The sequence below is a fragment of the Lissotriton vulgaris genome, chromosome 2_1 (genome assembly GCF_964263255.1).
Source record: "Lissotriton vulgaris chromosome 2_1, aLisVul1.2, whole genome shotgun sequence".
Classification (NCBI taxonomy): domain Eukaryota; kingdom Metazoa; phylum Chordata; class Amphibia; order Caudata; family Salamandridae; genus Lissotriton; species Lissotriton vulgaris.
The window spans coordinates 312532100-312551874 of record NC_141687.1 but is presented as its reverse complement, the minus strand read 5'-3'; the positions used below and the strand labels follow the sequence as shown (position 1 = coordinate 312551874).

The window sequence follows — 19775 nt, the reverse complement described above, 5'->3', positions numbered from 1 at the left end:
GGTTGTTAGAGCATGGTAACATAGTTACATGTAAGGGCGAGATAGACAATAATGACATGTCCGTGAGGGAAAAAGCAGGCAAGAGGAGAGATTCAGGGGAGGGGGTAGGAGCAGGGGAGGTAGACATAGAGTGAAGGAGGAAAAGAGGAGACACCGCATGGAAAGAGGAGGGGGAGGGCGACGGGGACACAAACCGGTAGACGAGTCAAAGCTGCGTCCAAATTCCAGTAGGTTGTGATCCCAGGGGAAGTGGTATAATGTTCCCATCTCTGTTGCGAGAGGTTCCCTTTATGCAGTGGACTCTCTCTAAGGGGCCCCTGAGACTCCTAGGCCTACATCCTGGATCCTTCCCCAAAAAGGGGAGAGGGAGTGCTTTTGGCAAGAGGTGCCATACAGAGATAAAGGGAACTATCCCAGACCGCCGCTAAGTGAAGAATCCTTTTACACTGTGGACTCTCTCAGAGGGGTATCTGAGATTCCAGGACTGGAATGCTAGGATCCTTCCCCAACAAGGGGAGAGGGAGTGCATTGGCAAGGGGCACATTCAAGGAGGCCAATTGCAATTAAGGCCTATTTCCATTATGTGTGAGATCCCTAACACAGTGGACTCTCTCAGAGGGGGCTCTGAGACTCCGAGGCAATACTGCTGGAACCCTCCCCAACAAGGGGAGAGGGAGTGCTTTGGCAAGGGGCACACTCATGGAGGCCAATAAGGGATGGTTGGGCGGTGGGGGGGCCAGTACCGCGGATGGGGGGGAGTGCTAAACATAAGGTTCAACATAAATAACAAAATTACATCAGTTACACGATTACATAAAATACTAAAAGAACATTTCACGAGGATAGAAGATGAAGTAAATGGATCTAAGAAGGGTAAAAGGGTATAGATACATATATTGCAACAAATTGAAGAGCGAGAAGGGGAGAGAACTAGAGCAGATAGGGGCAAAGGGGTATTGAGAAGGGAGAGGAAAAGGGAGTAGACAGTATGAAGAGATGAAGGGAAAATCTGCTCAATGGTCGACTGGGTAGGTAATGGTCGAGGAGGGAGTCCACAGCCAGTCTCCCCTTAAGCTCACAGGGTAGCTCCATCGGGCATCAGTCAGATGGCTAAGTCTCTAGATTAGATCAGGTATGGGTTACATTGGTAGTTCGACACATTTAACTAGCATATAAGACAAGATTAATGGCACAAGGGAGGGTAAGGAGAGTAAGGGTAAAAGGTACACAAGGAGTGAGAAACGGCGGGGGCTGAAGGAAATTGACTGTCCAATGTCCAGGGGGGTAGGTGACGATTGAGGGGGAGGTCCATAGCCCATCTCCTCTGCATCAATTGAGGTAGCTACATCCGCCAAAGTGCTTGGTCTCCACTATCAGTGGCAAGTTCACACATTAAATTTAAGAAATGTGACCGGATAGGGGTGGTGGGATGGGAGAAATGCACGAGGTCAGGTCGATGACCACTCCACTTGTTGTAGTATTTGTACCCTTTGTGCAGCATGGGCATCATCCGTCACTACTCATCTCTCCTCCTGACTTAAAGCTGATGACTCTCACTTGGAAATCAGCACCTGGCGCCATCCTGAAGTCACAAGATCAGAGGTTCCTGCTACACCACATTGTTTTGCTGGAGTTGTCGGCTATTATTGATCACCTTTTTCGGTATCAGATACAGACACTGTAGACCCATTGTTTCCTATACATTACCTATACTCACATTGGTCCTTGGGTCAACCTGTTGCTCATGATTGGAGAGCTTGTTGTCTGTCTCACTTCCCTGCTCCTGATACTACTTCTTGTTCCCTACTCTTGTGTATGTCCCGCTCAGAAGCATTTTGATCTAACTGTGTTTTGATTAGATGACGTCAATCCTTCCACTGCTGACAGTACACCTTACATTGTAGTGCATCTCAGAGATTGTCTATTCCTCGCTTTGTCTCTTTCCTTGCTCTTTGCATCCCCCTATCAATCCCATCTCCCTCCTATTCCTAGCACCTCTTGCTGAGCGTCCATATTAAAATGGTTTTATACCATTTGTTGATCGTCCTCTATGAACGTGCAATGGCACACAGATGTCGAGCATATGTAGATTTATTTTCTTAATGTTTCAAAAAAAGACTACCTCAAAAATGCTTCCGTGTCAGCCATCTGTGAATGTATTTTAGGAAACTCATACAAAAATGCATTCACCGATGGCCACCACAGATGCACATGGCCTAATGCTGTGTGCACGACCAGCATCCATACCTACAGAACCAGCAAAGCTCATTTTGCACAGCCGAAGGCCATACCATGACTGAACTCAGAACGTTTTGCACCCAACCAGAGGCTGTGCACGTTGGACTTAGAGTTATTTAGAGTTTGGCGTAGAAGGTACCCTGCTACAAACGTGGTAGAGTGCCCTGTCTCCCAGTCTGGTCCATTCATTTAGAGTGGGGCGGTCAGAAATCTTAACTTGACTGCCTGACGGACTTGGGGTTGTCAATGTACTTACATAAGACACCCGTCTTATATAGAGCAGACTGCCTGATTAGCTTTGGGGTTTTTCCAGGGACCAGCAGAGAAAGCATGGTAGTCCTGAAAATAGAAAAATAAAAATGACCCTCAGATCGTGGAAGAAAACGCCCAGCGTTTCAAGGTTGTTCGCATTTTGTTTTACAAAAACAAACTCCTGCATTGAGAGTTTGTTCTTGTAAAACAAAAGGTTTGCTGAGCACCCTCATAAAATATAGCGGACACTCAGCAAACTGTAAAGCCTTCAGAGGAGCAGCTGCGGTCTCTGCCATACTGGCGGAGACCTCCAAATAAAGCCGGCGGTACTCCGCCAGGGAGTCGGAGGGAATCGGAGATTACTACCTCCGCTCCTTTGCTGGACAGGGGACAGCCAGCCAAACTCAACTCGGCTGCTTTACTCAGATCCTGATATGACGCCAGGCGCAGTGGTTTCACGTTTTGACAGGCGGCCAAAATGTACCAATAAAAGGTAAAAAATAATCCCTAAAAAAAGCAATGGCTCTTTACCTAGAACACGAACAACAAAATTTTTTTTTGTTATAAGAGACAATAGATATTTCTCTTAAAAGCCTCAATTGAAGGGCCACTATAGATACAGTGCAAAACCTAGATGCTATTGGGGTTTGCCAGTAATGCAGTCATAAATCCCTCTTTTATTGCACAAAACGCACTGGAATAAAACTATATATCTCACAGTGAACAATGATATATGGAAAATATGTTATTGTTACCCGTGAAATATGAATTCCTTCCTTAAAGTGACAGCTCCCAATTCACTAGCCAGACCTTTACTAATATTAGGGTTATTAGGATCATGTGGCACAGAGAATCAAATTAGGCAGCACAATTATCTAAATGATGTAGCAAAATCTGCGGGCCAGGCTCACGCCTTTTCTTTTCATCTGTCCGCAGCAGGGTATGGTTTTTGCTGATAGATTAATCAGACTGGCCTTGCAGTTGGCTTTCATGTAGATATATTTAATGGTGCCAGAAGAATTAACATATGTACACTTTTTAACCCCACCCTTATAAGTCTAACTCCCTTGATAGACCTTCATGAAAGTACAAAAACCATTAGTAGTGTATATATGTTAGTCTCTTCTAAATAACATGTAGATGCATCAAAAGGTGCCAAAGTCGGGGGTGTGGCTGGCCGAGCTGTGAAATGGCCGCTTCCTAAGCGAGCTCCACCGGCTGAGGCTGTAATCCTTTCATAATCCTGTCAAAACGCTGATGTGAGGACATAACTACGGCGCACTGCACTGAGAAAACGCTTCTTTCCAGAGCGGGAGCTGGAGTGGAAGGCAACTGTGCGCTGCCGACTGCAGGAACCGGTAGGAGGCGGCGCGGGGTGCTGGATGCAGGATGCCCGTGCTCGGCTCTGCGCCAAAATCGAGCCCGTGGTCGGAGAGGCCTGCAGCCGAGTGAGGTGCGATTCTCCTGCGAGCGCTGCAGAGCCGCAGATAGAGCCGCGAATATAGACGGCTGCCCGTCGCGACTTAACTGGGGATCGACATATGTAACTACAGCACGCTGAACGCCCTAAGTACTGCTGCTGGAGATCACTGTGGATTGGGCAGACGGCGCCATTTGTGTGCTCGGGAGCGGAGGAGATCTGCTCTCGGCTCGGCGCTGTGAGGTGGATGACAAGAGGAGTATTACTGGAGGCCAAATCCGAGTTATTGCTAACACAACTGCAAGTATAACTGCTTTGTGGGGTGTCCAATATGTGCTGCTGGTGACGGCTACGTGATGTGTCTGCATAGTGTGTGGCTGGTTAAAACTGGGCCCCTTTCAATGTCCTGAACGACCTGCTGAACTGGTGCAACGGGGCTAAAGTGATGAGCTGTGGCTGCTGCCGGTGGTGACAGGGTGCCTACATGACTGGAGAGGACGCAGCGGATGCATGTTGATGCCGTCTGCCGACTTGTCTAAAACCGCGTTGAGGTGAGGCCCTCCCCTGCTATCGAGATTGCAAGTCCGCATTAGCCGATGGGCATGTACTCAGGCAATGGCTGTTCTACTGCGGATGCCATCATTATTTGTGCATACACTTGGACCCTATAGTCGCTGGGTATTGTGAACTGCAGCAAAGTATCATCGGTGTGGACCGCCCTGGTTGCATATGCTGCTAAGAGACTTACACTAGCAAATGATTGGAGGTATCTACTGAGCGTGCGGCCCGACTTGACATTTGAAGCCATTCTGGTGTCTCGTGTAGCCTTGCTGGCGGTGACTCTGGCTGGTTACGAAGGTGGTGGTCCCCCCTATTTAGCTCTGCATTGCTGCTGGCTCTGGACTCCCTGCCCTGCTTCGGGGCAAGAACCTCGTGGGACACACGCTGTACGTTGTCCTGAGACACACAGTCGACGGACTACCTCTTGGACAACATGGGCAAAGTTAAGCCTCGCCAACCGAAAATCACATTTGAAAATAAACGTCAGGCAAAACAAAATGGGCCAGACCAAGAAGCTGCGGGGAGCGATACATCTGGTGCAGGCCAAGAGGAAGACATTAGGGGCCTCATTTATAAGAAATGACACATCGCTGCGTGAAATCAGCGATGCGTCACTTCTCAGTGCGCACTCCTTGCAACATTCCTGATGCGTCATATTTAATGTATGACGCATCATGTCGGAAGGAGTTACAGATACGTCAGTATTTCTGACGTATCTGTAAGCGCAAAAGTGACGCATTGCTGGAGTGTGTCACAAAAGTGATGCAACTCCAGCAATGCGTCCTTTCACATGGGGCAAACCCCATGTGAAAGGGCCTGCGTCAGTCTTACGCCTGCTGTGAGGCAGGCGCAAGATTTTGACGGAACGGCGTCCTAAAAGTGACGCAGTGAAATCTCATAGATTTCACTGCGTCACTTCTATGACCCTTCCTTGCGTCAATACGCCCCCGTGCATACATTATACCTGGCGCAGGTATAATGTGGCGCAGGGGTTTACAAAGTGACGCATCTACCTAGATGCGTCACTTTGTAAATATGGCGCAACAAGGCGCATTTTTTACGCTACTGGTGCGTCACAAAAAAGTGATGCACCGGTGGCGTAAAAGTGACGCACAGTCTCATAAATGAGGCCCTAGGTCGCTGATGCTGGAAATGCGCACCAGTCTTAGGAACATTAATTCCAAATTGGACACCCTGACATCACAGTTTGAGTCAGTTAAATCCCAGGTTTCCACTCACGAAACACGATTGGACTGCCTGAAAAACTGCCATACCGAGGATCGTGAATTCTAACAGGAAACGAAGTAGCGAATTTCGAGCATGGACAAGTTACTGGAAGTCATACAGGCAAAGACAGACGATTTAGAAGCGCGCTCCCGGAGGAGCAACGTCAGTATCACCGGAATTCCGGAGACGACGGCCATTACAAAAATGGAAGTGATTTTTTTCTCGGACCTCATGCACGAACTCTTCGACCCTGACCTGTCTCCTGTGTTTACGGTGGAATGCGCTCACAGAGCGCTTGGCCAAAAACCACCGGTGGGGGACACACCCAGACCTATACTGGCTAAACTACTAAACTATCAGGACAGAGACTTAATATTGCGGTTAGCCAGAGAAAAAGGGCGAATCACACACAAAGGTAATCTCCTTTTATCCTGACTTCACGCCTTTGTACAGGCAGCCCGCCGAGAATTCCTCCCGGCAAAACGTCTCCTACTCCAAGCCGAAATTCAATATTCATTGCTGTATCCTGATAAACTTAAAGTGTCCCATGATGGAACTGCACATTTTTTTACTGACGCTAAATCCGCGCTTAAATTCGCCAAACACATCTGTGGCCCCAAAATAAAAGCAGTAGCACAGTAAGAGGCGGGGGAGGGGATCAATTGAGCGACAAAGATTGACACAAGGCATCTGGGGGGTTCGCACCTCTCCTTGTGATGCATAATCTCTATATGTGAACACTAGTTCTTCATGTTATTGATTGAGTACCTGGAGAAACATGCCCTCCTCCTGCTTCTGAGCTAACATAAACACAGTGGGGCCTTTTCTTGTTAATATGCATTGTTGCTATGTTGGTTATAAAATGTTGGGTCCTTGCAGAAGCGACTTCCAAGTTCCTCAACCACACTGTGAAGACAGGGGTGTATGCGCGTGCTGCCGCGCCTCCGAGGGGTGATTCCCAATGTTTCGTTTTGCTAATAGTTTCCACGCTCTGCATGACTGTGGGGGGGGATTTGACACAACCTGATTGGGGGGTTGGAGTGGGTGGAGGGTGGTTGGGGTCAGTTGGGGGTTTGGTAAGATATCGGTCATCTGTGAATAAGTTCCCTATCAGCATACAACACAGGTCAGATGGGTGTCGCATGGGAGGCGAGCATATATTGAAGGCAAAATATAGATGGGAGTAACTAAGGAAACTCTTAAGATTCTTACATGGAATATCCGGGGATTGAATGATGGCAGGAAAGCAAGGTTAATGCATGCATATTTGCAACGGCATGGAATAGATGTCTGTTTTTTACAAGAAACGCATCTTAATTCACAACCTTCAACAAAACTAAAACATAGCAGATGAGGGACTACTTACTCTGCTATAAATTCAAACTAAGCTCGAGGGGTGGCGCTGCTTGTACATAGGGGGCTGGGCTGGAGGGAGCGCAAGACACATATTGATCCGGAGGGAAGGTATGTTGTGCTTCATGGGGTATTGAATGGTAAACCCGTAGTGCTAGCAGCAGTGTATGGTCCGAATACTGACGCGCCAGATTTTTTTAGAGAGGTTGGGCCAGGATTAATGTGATGGACTGCTCTACCATTATTTGGGGAGGCGATTTTAATGTGGTTTTGAATGACGCCCTAGATCGCAAAGGTACGGCCAGGCCATTGCACCCGCATGCAAGTCAGGCTCTTCATGATATTATGCTGGAGGGAGGTTTGATCGACATCTGGAGAATGTGCCACCCGGATACCCGTGAGGGGACATGTATATCCAGTCAAATCGCAGCATGGTCAAAGTTAGACTTCTGGCTGGTTTACCCCGATGTAGCCGCCTGGACAGTGGGGGTTCGTGGCCTGGCTCGCTCATTCTCTGACCATGCTCCCTGCCTACTAGAATTGGCGATCCCGGACATACTACACTCGCCTTTAGCTGGCGACTTCCCCCACACACTCTACTAGATGAAGCCTTTAAAGAGGAGATTAGAAAAGACATCGCAGACTATTTTACCCTTAACTCGGGCTCGGTATCCACCGAGTCGGTGCTGTGGGACGCTTTCAAAGTGATCATCCGGGGTTAGTGTATAGCGAGACAGGCGGGAGTCCTCAAAGCCATCAGGGGCACTATCGGTACCCTGGAGGAGAAAATAAAAGAACTTGAAAACATGTTCTGTATCGATCCCAACCCCGAGATAGCAGCAGAATTAAAAGCAAAATTGTTAGACTATGCAGAAGAGGCCCAACGGGAGCTCAAATTCCTGGGTAAGCAGGCTGAAGTCAGAAGATATGGGGAGGGCGATAGACCAAGTCGTACCCTAGCCAGACTTATTAGTAACATCAAAGCGACTACATACGTACACACAATAAATAATCCAAATGGCCATGCTGTAAAAGGGCAATCTGAGATTTTACAGGAGTTTCGAGCATTCTATTCCAATTTATACACTACCACACATTCTATTATACCTGAGCACTTTTAAGATTTTTTAGACTAAATCGGTCTGGTTTGGTTTAATGCCATGCACCGCAAATACATGGATCACCCAGTATCAATAGAAGATATTGCTAAAGTGATTAAGGGACTGCCATTAAATAAGGCACCTGGCCCAGATGGCCTTACCACGGCGTTCTATAAAACGTATGTGGAGGAATTGGCACCAAGACTGCATACTGTGTATGCGGAGTCACCTGAAATAGGAATTCTCCCAGCTTCAATGAGGGAAGCTTTGATTATGACGCTACGAAAGCCAGATAAAGATGAAAGGTCATTGGACTCTTACAGGCCCCTTTCCCTAATCAATGTGGACGTAAAGATTTACGCAAAACTAATAGCTGACCGTCTACAACCCCTTCTCCCGATGGTGGCCCTACCGGACCAATCGGGATTCATAGCTGGCCGCTCTACATCCCATAATCTGAGAACCATTTTCTCAGTACTACATTACCTCCACCCTACTGTACAGGCTGTGGCCGTCTTTCTGGACGCCACGAAGGCATTCGATTCCCTCAAGTGGCCTTTCCTCTTCGGCATTCTAGAGCGCATGGGATTCAGTCCGATGTTTATTGCTCAAGTGCGGCTGCTCTATACCAAACCGACGGCACGGGTACGGGTAAATGGCATGATCTCTGACTCATTCAAAATCTCCCAAGGCACGAGATAGGGATGTCCCCTGTCTCCTCTACTCTTTGCTATCGCCATGGAACCACTTGCAGCCAGAATAAGACAACATCATACTGCTCGAGGGATAGGCTTTAGTACACGCAGTTTATTATTTCCCTCTATGCTGATGATGTCACCCTATATGTCTCGAACCCCGCTGTCAATCTAGACCCCCTACTGCGTGAATTTGTAAAATTCAGCAGTTTATCTGGAGTGTCTATAAATTGGGCTAAATCAGTAATCTCCCCTTTGTCAGACAACACACCTGAGGTGCAATCAGAATTTCCACTTCGCTGGGAGGCAGAAGAAGTCAAGTATTTGGGAATATGGGTCAGTCGCAAACCTCCAAGATATTTGGTCCTTGAATTTTGGGAGAGCTATTGACTGGCTCGAGAGTAGGGTGGCAATCTGGTCGAAATGACCTCTCTCAATAGCGGGGAAGGTGGCCCTATCGAAAATGGTGATCCTACCTACATTTCTTCATTTGTTTGCAAATATCCCGATCCCGCTCACGAAACATTTCTTTAGTTGCCTTCAATCCCATCTACTATCCCTGGTGTGGGCAGGCGGTCAAGCCAGAATCTCCTGGGCTTTATTAACCTTGCCGCTGAGACAGGGTGGTCTAGGGGCTCCAGACATGCATCTGTATGCACTATGTGCGCAAGCTCAATTTCTACATTTCTGGACCTACCCAACGCCCTACCAACCGCATGTTGCGGTAGAGCTCGACTCGATGGCACCATTGCCCTTGGGAGTAGCTCTGTACCAAAAAGCCCCAAGGCCCGCTGTCAATGTGGATTCAGCTAACACCTTACACTGGGCATGGCACGAATTACAGCGACAGGCTCGCCTCCCATTACTGTATGCACCTGCAATTCCATTGAGACATAACCCAATGCTGCCTTGCCTGGAAGAGAGCGGAGGTGAGATTTCGTTAGGAGGCATCCAAATTCGCACATTCGCTGATATATACCCAAACGGGGTGTTCAGAGACCCACAGAGGAGGAGGGTTTGGCTGTTTTCAGGGAATTGTTTGCTTATCACAAATTGAAGGCGGCATGTCGGTCGTTCTGGGAGGGTTTTCCAGATGAGCCCCCAACACTGCTTGCCCTCCAAAACATATTAGCTCGGGCATCCCCGAAAAAATTGGTTACTCGCCTATGCACTAGCATGCAAGACAAAACCCCGATTATAGTGCCAACCTCCATGAACCTTTGGAATAGGGAATTGGATCCACCGCTGACTGACGTGCAATGGTCCTTTTGCTGTAAACAGCTTTTGGAGCTTTCCCCTAACTACAAACTGCGCCTCATACATTTAAAATTTTACCGCACCCCTATTAGCCTCATTCGCATGCACCTGAGAGAGGATACTAAATGCTAGAGGTGTGGTTTTGTCGATGCTACCTTCCTACATGTAGCCTGGAATTGCCATCTGCTCACAGACTACTGGCACGAAATCTTTGATGCAGTGAATCAGATAGTTGGGAGGCCCGATGATCCATCCCCACATTTAGGGCTCGTGGGACTGGTAAATAACACTGAACCGTCTAGACGAAAACTGCATGCCCTTCTATTACTATATGCTAGGGTTGGAAAAAATTGCCTACATTTGCAGCTTGGTTATCTGATGTTACTTATGGACACACACACCTCGGTACCTACTGGGAGCTGATGCCCTCTGCATCTCGACCCCGAGACATCTGGGAGCCTTTTATGCAATGGGCGCGGGCGAGGGCGAACTCCCCTACATCTGAACATTCAGCGACTGGGGCTGCAGAGCACGAGAGATCACTTGGTTAACATATTACAAGGCCGGAATAATTGAGTGATCCACCTAAACTGTATGTTTAATACTTTGCCATGCAAACTGAGTCCCTGAAGTAGACATGTAACCTAGCTTCTCGACATGCCATGTTCTTCTGTATTCCTTGCATGCATCTCCCTCTATGTGACGACTTGCAAATGATTATTCTTCTGATTTGTACTTCCATGTTGCCTAATCTGTAATAAGATGCTTTAAACGGGGAACGTTAAACTATCCAAAATCATACAATTCACAGCTGTACTGACCGATGTCCGTTTGGTTTTCGTGAGTTTGCTGATTAGTTCATATCCTGTATGTAACACTGTCATATGATTATTGCTGCTGTAACAACATTTGCAACGCTTCTCTTCTGTCGTATGTACTGTGTTCACCTTTAAAAACTTCAATAAACAAAGATATATAAAAAAAAGGTGCCAAAGTCAGTAATAAATAAAACATATTCTGACCTATCATTTTTTTAATTTCACTCCCTATTCAAACTGCCTGCCACATTTGATGAAGATTCATCAGTGTCAAATTTACATTAAAATAAAAAGTGTATTACCCACTTCTCTAATTTCCACTTTTTATATATTGTAACCAAACACTCACAGTAATCTAATCCAACCAAGCTACTGCCACATTTTGTGTCCATCCTGTTTTTTTGGCCTCTCGTATATAAATGGGCATCTCTTGATTGTTCCAGACAAATTAAAAAATGCCAACACTGATCACAGCATACTAAGTGCAGATTGATGACATTTTGGTGCGGAGCAAGGCAGCAAGTTATCTTGATGCGCTGCCCTGGGTTAAAGGCAAAGGGCAGGAATGCACAGTATCTATGGTATAGGACACATTCATGTCCTTTACCCCTGTGCTGGTGTTGTTTTGTTAGCCCAGAACCAGCACAGACCCCTTTCACCATGGTGCAAGGGTGTCTGTGTTGCATGCAGGATTATGTTTGTGCAGGAAGGGACAACTTCCTGCACAAAAACAATCCTGAGAGCCGTTTTCCTCTTTCTATGTGTGCAGAATGAAGCACATATAGAACGAGTAAAAAAAGGGGCACCAATAGTGCTATTTCCCCCATTTGCACCTCACCTGGTGAGGAGTAAGGTTTTGGTGCGGCACCAGATTTACCAGGTCTTGTAAATCTGGAGATGCATCAAAATCTATAGATGTTGCATGGAAACACCCACCGTAACACCCATGGCACGCCTCCTTTGCACAGAGTAAGGCAACACAGCAATTTGTTCTGCCTAACTCCATTTTTTTGGGGCCAAGTAAAGGCACGCAAAGTGGCTTTACATGTCTTCATAAATCTGATTTAGTGGTTTGCGCCACAAAAAATTATACAATAGTGGCAGTTGTGCCTCATATATTTATAGTCCTGGTATCTACAAAAGTCATGCATATTTGCAAAATGGTTCAAAGGTCATAAGCAGATCAACAAATTGGCCTTGCGGCCAACATATTAGCTGGATGGTTGGTCACAAGGCCCTTCGCCTATCTGTTGAATGTAGTTTATGGTTAGGGTTTCCGGATACATGGTACCTCTTTCTTAGGTCGAGCCTATAGCGGCATCGCACATACGCTGCTCGCTTTGCGAGGCGTGCAGTAATCGAGTATGGAGTGGAAGCTCTGTGGAATATATCGTAAATGCTGCCATCTGATTATGAGGCTTGTTAGTCCCACCTTATTATGGCCATGTCGTCATTTGTACCCTTCCATGGCAATTGGCCCCTTTACTTCAAATGTTACACAGTACGGTACGTATTATTTAGACTGTGAGCACTACTTTGTACATGCCTTCTCACTCCCTTCTCCCGCCGGCACACTATTTGTCCATGCTCCCCCACTTCCGTTTTCTATAATGCAAGGCAATAGGTCTCGCGTAAATGCAAGTCCTATTGCATTGCAAAGGCTTGTTTCCCTTACTTTCACTATATTTAGTCAACAGTTGCCTTCCACTCCTACTGTCACCATTTCCCCTCGACACATGTTTCTTTACACTACAATTATCATGCTCTCACTCGTTAAAGCCAGTTTCTGCTCCCTGCTGTCCATGTTCTGATGTGGCAGTCGCCATTTTGCCTTGCTGAAAGTCTCCTTGGACTTTAACCCGTTGCACCTCTCCCCTCACTTCTTGCTACTCTGAACCATTCAGTCTGTCTTGTGTCTTTGCTGCAGACTGCTCACAACCTCCTCACATTGGAGCCCCTTCGTCTTATTAACCCCTGTCCTTACGTAACTCCAAGACATCCTGCCCCCCTCCCTCTTGATGCTTGTCAGTAACCCTTCTATTCATGAGACCTTTCCTTTCTCACTTATCTCTCCATGTCCATGAACCTTGGGTGAGCAGCTCACACAGGCTAGAGTTTTCCTTTGCAGCATGGGGCGTGAAGCCCTGGTTTTACGAGATCAAACTGTAACACACATCCCAGAAAGCCAAGAGATAACAGGGTTGGGTGAGCTACCCAAGTATAGGGTTGGGAAGACCAGAAGCTCCGCATTCATGTCGTGTACTCACCGCAGATTTGATCATTATCCCATGCTGTGGGATTTGGAAGACCAGAAGCTCCGCATTCAAGTTGTGTACTCACCGCACATTTGATCATTATCCCATGCTGTGGGATTGGGAAGACCAGAAGCTCTGCATTCATGTTGTGTACTCACCGCACATTTGATCACTGCCTCATGCTGTGGGATTGGGAAGACCAGAAGCTCCGCATTCATGTCATGTACTCAGTTTGATCACTGCCCCATGCTGTCATCTTTTGCATGTGTCCTGAGTCCTCGTTTCACCCTGTAACATCTTTACGTATACCCCTAAGGACAGGCCCAATGGGAGAGGGTGGTAGGAAAAAGGGATGTTTTCACTGTATGCCTTCTTAGTGTTACATATTGTATTGCTGCCATATGGTGCTTCAAAGTCCTGACAAGGCGCCATGTTTGTTTTACTCCTAGAAACTGTGTCCAGTAGTACTGCTGGCTCGTTTTTTGCTCCATCAGAACTATTTGGATCTGTCGATGATATAAAAGTACAACATTGGGGTTCAAAGGTGGACACAAAGCAACTGAGACCGGGACTGCAGAGGAATCGTGATATATCGACGAGGTGTTGTGTTTAGAATTTCTGTATCCTCCATATGAGACAGACAGTTCTGACCTAAACAATGCAACTTTACCACTACCATCGACCGTTCCTGTGAATGTTACCTTATGTGTTCTAGCACTTATGTAGCTCGCTGCTAGAACTGGTGAAGCATCGCAGCGTCCAAATCTTTATGCAACTAGGGTTCGGTGTGCTTTATCCCAGTGAAAAGAAGCAAGTTTCTACTACAATGTCCAAATCCAGGCATAGCTTCAAATTGTCACTTTTCACAAGTGTTGAGTTATTAGATGATTTGGTCGATTCGGGGTGTCACATTTAAAACAAAAGATGAACTATAAGGCGGCCAAAAACTTGAGGTGTGTCCCAGTATGGTTCGTATACCTCGTCACAGCTTTATGCTCTCTAGTGTGCTTCCCAAGATAGCACACACAGCTGCATCCTCGTGTTTGTCTTTTGGCTCCTCCCATTTCATGTGCTCCGCCCCAGTCCGCATTCCAAAAAAAACAGTTTAGAGGGTAGGGAAAGCGACTTGCCGTACATTTTTGTGACGAGGACCCTATGGGGCAAAGGATGGGTTGATCTGGTTTCTGAAATATGATGATTTGAGGCTGATTTGTGCATGCAGAATGCCGAGCAAGGGCAGCCTTCAACCAAATAAGCATTTGCAGTGCTATAGATCTCGCATTTACGTGAGTTTAAGCTATTGGCATTGTAAATGACAATGCCTATTATTTTTGTCTTTTTAAAAACATTTATTTAACCGATAAAGGTGCAGTCCCTGTTGTTAGCCAGGCTTCAGCACATCATACAGCCACATTTAATAAAACAATACACCCACATGATATTATTAGCATAATATTGCAAACATAAATGAAGACTGCAGTGATTAAGAAAATGTCATTCTATTTTTTAACTCATCATGCTGTGAATCTGTATAGCAACTTGTCCGAGATTTACAGATCATAGGATGGCAAGTCACTCAAATGAAGCCCAGTTTTCTATATTTTTCTGCACTCAAAATACAATGCAGGCAGGAAACACACAGCCTTTTGTCGATCTTTTCTGTAAAAACGGTAAAAACGGAAAACTGGGAGCTTTATTTTTTTTATTTTTTTTTAAAACTCTGTTTATTGGCATTTTTCAACATGACAATATAACAATTACATAGGTATAGTAGACATCACATTAGCAGTCCATAAAATACAGCAGCACAGTACAGTAATTGAATTAAGTTACACAAGGTCTAGCACATGATGGGTATTATTATCATGAGAGATGTGCTCTTTACTTCAACAATCGTGACAACGGCCAATCCCCTGATCGTGCAGCCTGTCATTGTCGGTGTGGCGTGTAACCTGCGCAGAAGTTCTCTGGTCTGGTGCGTCCATTGCATTTATTCTGAGTAGATAGCTCGTGAGTGGGTCCCAGATGTCCCTTGGACGTGAGTGGGAGGGTAGCAATTCAGCATAAATATTGTTTGCTCCTGACAATAAGTAAGATCCTTCAACCATTCCTTGAATTTGGGGGCTCTACCCGACCCATCGGCAGGCAATTCTACGCTTTGCTATGAGAAAGCCAATCACTAAGAATCGTTTGGTGCAACCCTGATGTCCCCCAAAGCACTTCCCACTTCAGTCCAATATTGTGCTATTGCCCCACACTCCCACGCCAGGTGTAGGAAGCCCGCGCCCTCCTGCCCACAGAGGTCATATCTGTCATTTATTTAAGAAGTTTTATATAGTGCTAGCCTGACCGGAGGGTATCGGAGCTCTTCACATCAGTTACAGAGCAGAGGAAAAGAGAGCAGAATATAATATAATAAAGCAAGACACTCCAGATAAGAGTAATAGTAATGAAAATCACAAAGAGTTCCAATTCAAGGACATGTTAACACCGCATCCGAGAGGGGTGAGGTGTCAATCTCAAGACTCCAGCTGCTCCTATTTGTTCATTAGGGATCCATCGGGGAAAAGGGTTTTGAGCTGACTTTTGAATTTAGCAAAAGAAGGACTAGTTCTAATGTGAAGGGGAATAGAGTCCCAGATTTTGAGCGTGTTTCCGGCGAAGGACCTGGCCGCGGTTTTTTGTTTTCGTGATTTTAGCGGGATGAGAAGTAGGGTGCTGGAGCTTCTGAGGTTCCTGTTCTGGCCTGCTTTTTTAATTTTGGCCGCCAGGTATTCGGGTTTGCCTGTGTGAAGGGCTTTCTGGGTGAGGCAGGCTGTTCTGAAGTTCGCACGCAATTCTATTGGTAGCCACTTGAGTTATTTGAGTGCAGTAGAGATGTGATCAAAGTTCTTTATTCCAGTGACCATTATGGCCGCCATGTTGAGAGTTGTTTTTAGAGGAGCAAGATGTGTTTTAGCTACTCCTGAGAGGACTGCGTTTCCATAGTCCAGTCTTAACAGCACCAATGCTTGGGTGGCTTGTTTAAGATCTTTGGTCGGAATAAAAAGTTTTCTTTTGTTTAGTAGCCTCAGGTTAAGGAAGGCGCTCTTCGCCAAGATCTTAATGTGTTTAGTCATGTCCAGTTTTGGGTCTAGCGTAAAGCCTAAAGATTTAACAGAGTCAGCCGGGGTGAGGTTCCCATTGAGCGCATCAATAGCTGTTAACCTCTCAACCATTTGTGGGTTCTCTTCTTTGTTCGAAATGAGGAGTAGTTCAGTTTTGTCCGGATACAGTTTTAAGTGGTTGCTTGTCAGCCAAAGTTGCACTTCTCTCAGTGTATCATTGAGTCTATGAATGTCTTTGGCAGAGGAGATTTCCAAGTAAATTTGAGTAGCATCAGCATACAGGTGGAAAGGGATGTTAGCTTTTCTGAGTAGGGTGGTGAGGGCTTCCATGTAAATGTTGAAAAGTTGGGGGAAGAGCACTGATCCTTGGGGTACTCCCTTGTTGACGGGGTGGAGGTCGGACTCAAAGCTTTTGATTTTAATTCTCTGAAAGCGGTTGTGAAGGAATGAAAAGAACCATTTGAGGACCACCTCGTCTAGACCAGCCCTATCTTCGAGAGCCATGAGGAGAAGTTTGTGATCTACTGTGTTGAATGCTGCCGATAGGTCTAGGAGAATAAGGAGGCAGCATTGGTCTGAGTCCAATGATTTATGGATGTCATCGATTATGTTAAGGATCGCGGTTTCAGTACTGCAACCATTCCTGAATCCCGACTGATGGGAATCGAGAACGTTGGTGTTGTCCCGGTGTTGGGTTAGTTGTTGGAGTACACATTTTTCTAGGATTGTGGAGAGAAGACGAAGGTTGGATACGGGTCTGAAGTTGTTTAAGTCATTTATGTCTAGGCCTGGTTTTTTCAGCAGTGGGGTGACTTGTCCCACTTTCAGACAATCCGGAACAATTCTGATTTTTAGGGAGCTATTAATAATCCTGCACCAGAGTGGGGCTAGGGAGAGTTTCATCTTTTTGGTGAGTTGAGCAGGTAGAGGGTCTAGGGCATGAGATGAAGGTTTGGAGGTGGAGATAAGTTTGACTAGCTCTTCGTTGGGATGCGATGGAAGAGTGACCAGGGTTTAGTGGTGGCAGAGGGAGCGCAACCAAACACCCCGCCCTGGCTGCTTTCGAGAAGGAAGGCGCAGTTGATGTCGAGAGAGCGCTCGATCTTGGAGATCTTATCATTGAAGAAGTTGGCACCGTTCTTTGGATGCCTGGCCTAGATACGTATCGGATATGGAGGTTTGGCGTCTGATGATATTAAAGAGGTCCTTGGGTCTGCTTCGAAAGCTCTTTCCAGTGCGAAGCGGAAATACATGGATTTTTTAGTTCTTGATATGACTGTTGTATTTCTTCCGGACTGTTCTAAGTTGGTCGCAATGAGTGGTAGTGGGCATGATCCTCCAACGTCTTTCTATGGCTCTTAGTTGTCTCCTTTCATCATTGATGTCTGAGTCGAACCAAGATCTGGACGGAATAGTACAATTTCTTTTTAGTTTCAAGGGTGCAAGGTAGTCAAGCAGGATTACCATATTCATGTTATAGAGCGAGGTGAGATCGGTTGTGGAGAGCTCATTGTCACTCCAGTATTGAAACTTTCATTGATTCAAATCCTGAATCATTCCCCGTCGTCGAGACGAGAGTCTCCGGTATATAAAAAAGCAATGCTTAGGAGTATAGAAAACTGAAAAGAGGCCTAGGTCCATTTCCCTTTTGCAACCCATAGCCTTTGTTATGTAAAAAAGGCCCGAACCTTTCCCTGAACCAATTAGAGCTCCTCACCCTCTAGAACACTCCTGAGAGAACCTACTGCCCCTCAGATTTTCTACCGCACATTGTGCTAGGGAGTCTCCTTTGAGCTCTGCTCAAACTCGTTACTTCAACAGTATTTTGACTGAGATTTGAGGTCTCTCATCTTCTAATTTCTTCTTATTGGAATTCCTTATTCATCTACCATGTCTGAGAAGGAGAAAAAGAGATTATTTAGAGCTTGTTCCACCTGCTCTTAGAAGAGGCTTTATACAGATGACCCTCACAAAGATTGCAAAAACTGCCTCTATCCAGACTATAAGGCAGAAGATTGTAAGGTATGTCGAACCTTTTCAAATAAAACCTTGAGGGATTGTGAGGGAAGGCTGCTGATTTGGCTCCAGAAGGTGAAAGCAAGGAAAGAAATCCTCTCAAGTGAGAGTGAGGAGGAGTCTGTATTGTCTAAGAGATCTCAAAAGAGAAATAGATCTCCTCAGACGCATTCTTCAGGAGAAAGACCTGAGAAGGACCCAAAAAAGACCACCCCAGGGTCATCAGGGTGCAGTCCCTCAAAACCCCCTTCAGTTAAAGCTAAGGGGAAGAAGGGTTCTGCTTCTGAGGTAAAGCAACAGAAGTCGATGACGATGACAGCCGGAGCGTCGACGAGGACAGCGTCGACAGTAACTACAACGTCGACGGTGGCGTCGACGACGATAACTTGGTCGACGACGGTGACGGAGATCTCGTCGACGGGCTCGTCGACGACGGAAAAGACACCAGAGAAAAGATTGGTACCCTGGAAAAAGCCTATAACACCAGAGGTCACATTGCCAAGCAAGGTGTCTCCATTGGTTCCATCTTACTTGCTGTAAGAGGAAGATTCGGAGGAAGAGGATGACGAAGATCCTTATGGTTTTGCGAGTAGCCCATCGCAATTACAAGTCAAGTACCAGGAGGTCGATTCTGAGGAAGAATATGGGGTTTTCAAGAGCATCCCCAAGAACAGCACCAATATCACCAGCAGCAGAGTGAGGATATGACAAGTGTACCATCCTCTTTGTTGAAAGACTTCCAGGGCATGTTGGAGGATTATAGAAAAGATATCCAATGGCTCCAGCCACTCAGGAGGTTCCAGAGGCTACTCTGCCTCCACAGTCTGTACCAGGGACGCCAGTGCGTAGGAGAGCGATTTTGCCGTAGCCTACTGCTAGGTCTCCACCACCAACGTCACAACACGATACCACGGATGATGACCACGAGGATGGAGAGATTGCGGAACCAAGTGCAGAGTGGAATGACTATCTCATCCCCTCACCTTCACCTCCTACACCGAAGCCAGTAGATTCTCCACCGGAGGACATTGGTGGTTTTCATAATTTAATGGAAAGAGCCACTAAGAGATTTGCACTCACCATGACTGAGGATAAAGCTGAATGCTTTTTATACGACTTCAAGGAATCGTATCGCAAATCTGTCCAATCCTTGCCTATCATGAGTCATATGTGGGAGGAAGGATTAAAGGTCATGGAGACGCCAGCTACGGTGACACTGGTACTGGCCAGACTAGACAAAAAGTATAAGGCGCCTATAGATGCTCCAGCTTGTCTTTTGGGTCATCCCAAGCCGGATTCTGTAATTACTCAGGCGGCACAGCAGAAGTCCAGTAACCCATCTGCTCCAATCACGACACCTCCAGACAGAGAGGTCAGAAGACTGGATAATGCAGGAAAACGTTTTTCCTTAATGTCGGCGCTGCTGGTTAAAGCCGCTAATGCCCTCGCTATCTTGGGAAGGTACGACAGGCAAGT

At 46.4% G+C, this 19775-nt stretch overlaps 1 protein-coding gene across 2 annotated transcripts in view; it reads left to right on the top strand.

Moving 5' to 3' along the window:
• LOC147730245 (multidrug and toxin extrusion protein 1-like) overlaps positions 1–19775 on the top strand; it is a 673781-nt gene that overhangs the window by 444111 nt on the left and 209895 nt on the right. The window lies entirely within an intron of this gene.